The 5,714-nt window shown below is 34.5% G+C and overlaps 1 pseudogene; it reads right to left on the minus strand.

Moving 5' to 3' along the window:
• Positions 1-1,480: 1,480 nt before the first annotated feature.
• Positions 1,481-3,633, minus strand: LOC109057927 (annotated as a pseudogene).
• Positions 3,634-5,714: the final 2,081 nt, after the last annotated feature.

Here is a 5,714-nt window from a genome sequence, read left to right on the forward strand (position 1 = left end):
TTCTAAAAGCTTTCCTTTTAAGGGAAATTTTACAATTTGATCAGCATAACTCTTTAAGGTGTTTAGATGACGTTAGTATCTACGAGTCCAGTTCTTTGAATGATTCATTCTGGACTTTTGTCTTGTTTGGGGAGGTCAGACCATATCTGTTCTTTGTGTACTATGATGCCCCGCCGTCTATTCAATTTTAAAATAAAAAACCTGTTTTTGTAATATTAATCCAATTTTAATTATTCTTATTACTTATATTTTTCAGATGCCATTTCCTAAATTACGTAATTTACACCGTATTGTATTAGTATTTGATAAGGGGCATAAAATGCGGTCCTTATTCTCACTGCTGCTTTCCCTTCTGCCCTTTGGCTACAATGGCCTCCACCATTTTTTTATCATTACTCTAAATGCTCTAATTCCATTTCTCAACAGCTACCTTGTGTACAGTTGCCTTAGGCTTTCATTTTGCCTCAAATCCAAACAGAGTTTGTGCAGTGAAAAGGCAAATCAATTACGTTGTGTCATGTGGCAGTTGCATAAAGGTTAGATGCTTTTTAAATTAAGTTTTTATTATTGTAACTTAAGACACTTTTGTGAGTTCATTTACTTAATTAATTGTTTTTCAAATGATGTCTATTCTTTTTTTGGTGCATAAATGGGATTCAATTTTTTAAACATGCTACAAGTGCACAATTATGGCCTACCTAAATAAATAAATATTTAAAAATCATTATTTTTAGATAATTAAACCCATAAGAGACTCCTCATCCAGAAGAGGGTCTGTTTTTAGTGTACAAATGTTTAAGTTGAAGAAAAAAACTATGTTCAGGTGCATTATATATTCAATATTGCTCTATTATTATGGAAACAGAGACAAATTGAAGCATAGACATTTTTAGAGGGACATTTTTAGTAAAGGAACATTCACTTTTTAATTCACTTTATTTAAAACATTCAAATGAAATTCAAAATGTGTGAAGGCATTCTCTACACAGTTACTTTCACAGGCTTTGCAGTACAAAGAAATATGTGTGTGTGAAAACGAGAGCAACACAGTGACTATGGAAACCATCACACATAATTTAATCCTATAGAACTTTTCATACACAGGCTCTTGTATTTTCATTTAAATGAGGAATGGAAAATAACATTACTTTAATCCATTAAATGTATTGCAAAATTTACATAGGACTGGTAAAACAATTCACAGTGTTTTTTTAAATGAAACAAACAAAAGACAGTGGCAATAGAAAAATATTATATATATATATATATATATATATAATATGTATATATATATATATGTATATATATAGATATATATATGACAATCAGAAATGCAGCAAAGTTTGTGCTAAAATGTGCATACTGGGAAATAATTACATACTGATTATACCTTGATTTTCCATTGAATAAGAGCTATTTTTTTTTTATACATTGTCTTTATGATGTTGATGAATCAGTTAGTGTAGAATGTTCAATCACAGGGCATATTACCACACAAAGGCGAGGTGCCATACTCATTTAATCTATCAGAAACTCCAAGGAGACCTCAGATCTACTTTACTTACATTGAAAACTAAAAAATAAAATAAAATAAAAATAGAAACAACTGGTCATGCCAAAGTATGCAGCAACTTTCCATAACCAAAATCATTTTAGTTATTGAAAAAAAAAGCAGGCGAAAACTGGTGTGTAAGTGTATGCTGAGACCATTTTCATGCACTCTTAAACGGTGGGTGATCAGTGTCCATGAGGGTCTAGCTGTAGTACAGGTAGATCCATGGGTTTGTGCAGCTGTTAAGACTGGCGAGGAGCATGATAGTGACGAACACTGGCCCTGTAGGACAGATGAGACTGTATTACACACAAAATAACAAATTACACATGAAGTGTTCAAACTTATTGTGTGCTCTGTGCAAGAATATTGCCTGTGTGCACCATCTGTCTACACATGATTTGGTTTAATCTGATCAGGTCTTTTGTCAGCTACTAATGAATGGTTTTGCTAATGCCAATGTATCTGCTAGATCTGCAGCTGAGGGGAGATAGATAGTTCCCACAACAGAAAATGGTTGTGAGTAATCATATATACATATATGTCTTATACACATTAATGGGCCATTAGTCACATCTATTATCATAAGAGTTAAATATTACCTACCACTGTAAACATGTGGTTATATACCAGTATATGGAGACAAACATTTTTACTTTTTTTCATTATTTGATAAGGGGCATTATTTTATTCATCGTTGTCTAAATATAGTGTATTATATATATATAAAAAACACTTCCTTATTAACATATTTCTACATTTTTATGCTTTTTAAATTTGAACATACAATAAAAGTTTTTTTTTTTTTTTTTTAAATATGCAAAAATACATTTTATGACCATATTTAAAAGAAGTATTAAAGATTCTGCACTTTTATATGTAATATTTGCAGATTTGTGGACAGCCTGAGGACAAAACCTGTCATTCAAAAAACAGTTCCTTATTAAAAATATTTCATTTTTTTTTTTTCAAATGCATTCAAACCTGGATATAAAAAAGAACGGTTTTAGAAAAATAGTGGGGGGAAATGTGTATAAATATTTACAAATATAATACTGAAAACATGATTATCAAGTTTTACACAATCCAGTGGAGTTCTTGCATGCCGTCTTGTTTATTTTTCACTGCATTTTTACACTCATTGTTAAACTGATAATATAATTTGTATCGAAAAAAAATTTACTAAGTCAAATGAAAATGCCATACAAAAGCATATCAAGACAGCTTTGACTTACCTTGTGTGGGCGCACTACTTGGACTCCAAGCTGACCAGAGCTGGACCACGAAGAATGGGCTCCAGCTTAGGGTGTACACCAAGATGATAATGAAGGTCATTTTGACAGTCTTCATCATTGCGCTTGATATTCCCTTAGAGCTGGAGCGCCCATCACCCGTGCTGCACTGCAAGGCCTTCCTCTTCATGTTGAAATAGATCCCTGCGCAAATCTTTATCTGACAATACATCAAGATTACGGCTGGCAGAACAAACACGGACAGAGTGATCCACGTTATGTATATTCTGCCTCCCCAGGGCTCGATAAATGTCGCCCAGCAATCGAAAACTTTCTTCTCAACTTCTTGGAGAGAGAAGATGAACATCTGCGGAGCGCTGAACGCCAGGGAGATGAGCCATGCTGCGCTTATGGCAACATACCTGCGGAAAGACCCCCTGAAGAACGACACCATAGGTTTACAGACCGCGTGATAGCGATCTATGGTCATGGCCACGATCATATACGTGGACGCGAACATCCCGACCACCTGAAGATACTTAACTGCTCTGCACACCAGATCTGAGCCTTGAACCGGTGCGTAATCTCCATGGAGAACTGCGGCAGGACTTGAAAGAAAGCGACCACCAGGTCAGCCAGGCACAGGTGCAGAAGAAATAGCTGAGTTCGAGTACGTCTGTTCCGTCTTTTCCAGAGGGCATGGAGGAGGAATAAATTGCTAAATGATGCCAGCACGAAAATGCACCCAAGTACTGCAGCTTTCACGAGCGCAAAGTGTCCCTCTGATAAACCAAACGCTTCCTGCGCGCTGGAGCAGTTGCCACTGCTGCAATTAAGGCTATCAGCCATTGTAAATTTAATCCTATACCTTAGAAACCTAATGTGACTGTTTAATGTGTTTTGTGAAAAGGTGTTTGACTCCTGCAGTTGAGCGCTGACGAACACGGCACAGTGCGCTATGGCGCAAATTACTAGGACTGATAGCTCCAATGTGACTACCGGTACCTGTATTCACGCACGTCAGCCATACGTTCAGTTACGCGCTATACAAACACTTGACATCATTTTTCTTCAGTTGAGCTAATTAATATTTTTGAGGTCAGTGGCTTTACCAAAGTAGTCTTGTAATTCCCATAAAGTTTTAAGTATATCAATATAATCTATGATTTTATTTGGAATGAAAGTGACAAAAGAGTATTGCAGTGTGATAAATATTCTATATAAAATGACTTGAAACTGAATTTTCTATTTTCTGTATGCATATGCATATGATAATGTACATAGATGAATTTGTTTCTTCATCAGAACAGATTTGGAGAAATTTAGCATTACATAACTTGGTCACCAATGGATGCTCTGCAGTGAATGGGTGCCGTCAGAATGAGAGTCCGAACAGCTGATAAAAACATCACAATAATCCACAAGTAAATCACATGTCTCAGTCCATCAGTTAATGTCGTGTGCAGCAAAAAACTGCTTATAAGAAAAAAAATCCATCATTAAGGCATTTTAATTTATAATACAAGTCCATAATTAATGCTTGCACCAATGAAGAAGTCAACTGAGGGTAAAAGAGGGACAGAGTGCTAGGGGCCCAGAGGCTGAGAGGGGCCCGACTGATTTCTCTCCTGATTCAGACAAGACAACAGTGTTTTGCTTTACAAGACGTTACTTGACGGACTAGAGTCATGTGGATTGCTTATGGATTATTGTGATATTTTTATCAGCTGTTTGGACTCTCATTCTGACGGCACCCATTCACTGCAGAGGATCCATTGGTGAGCAAGTGATGTAAATGAGGAATTTCTCCAAAATCTGTTCCGATAAAGATTATACGAATAATTCCTTTTAACCTATACTGATTTTAAAAAACACCCATACCTATAAAGAGTGAGAGACTCCCAAATAACCAAACCCGTCAGATATGGTTGTATTTCTAACAGTAAAGTTCATGTTAAAAATGCATATTCTAGAGAATAAATTCTAGTGTATTTTAGATTTAATTAAGCAGAAACATTTTGATGTCACTGAAGTAAAGTCATGCTTTTGATCAGCATTCACCACTGCCTTCAATGTTTGTGTGTGTGTGTGTGTGTGTTTTGCTTTCAAATCACTGGTAATGAAATGACTTTGATATTTGATGAGCTCTTTGACTAAAGAGGGTTGTGACTAATAAGCTGCTATGACTGTATGACTTATATGCAATGAATTATTGCAAGCATTTTTTTTTTTTACTTTACCACAGCAGCAAAGACTCATAATTAGGCTGACTCAATGCACAATTTTATATATTCTAATATAAAATAATAAAGTAAGACTATTGTTTTTAATTTTTTTATTTTATTGCAGACAAAAACCTCTCTAGGCCAATTTCACAAGCACTAAAACAATTTTCGAAATTGTCTACAGACCTCATTTGTGTACAGTATCTTAAAATAATGGATCAGTTTATCAAACACTATAAACTTTGAGCAAATAAAAACAAAAGAATATTTAATATTAACATTTATAATATTAACAATAACGATTAACAAAGGTAAAAGGTAGATATCATTAATTTAATTTACAGGGCACTTCAAAGGAATTGAGGGAATTGAAATTAAATAATTGTAAAAAAATAAAAACTTTCTTAACATTAGACAGTTGAAAGACTAAATAATGAAATCTTCATCAAAAATAGAGTGTGTGTCAGGGCATAATTTGGAAATCTGTTATGAATGAAATATTTACAGTGCAATCTAAAAAAATACTATTATACAAAAATATAGATTTGAATGTGCTTATTATTTACATTATAGTATGATATATCGTTCAAGCTTAAATTTGTATTGTGTTTGCTACTACTTACAGATATATACAACTCTGCATTACCTCAGCGGGTCACGTGACTATATGGCGTTTTGCTATTGGTCAGCACCGTACCGGGAAGT

This window comes from Cyprinus carpio, chromosome A4 (assembly GCF_018340385.1).
Source record: "Cyprinus carpio isolate SPL01 chromosome A4, ASM1834038v1, whole genome shotgun sequence".
NCBI lineage: Eukaryota > Metazoa > Chordata > Actinopteri > Cypriniformes > Cyprinidae > Cyprinus > Cyprinus carpio.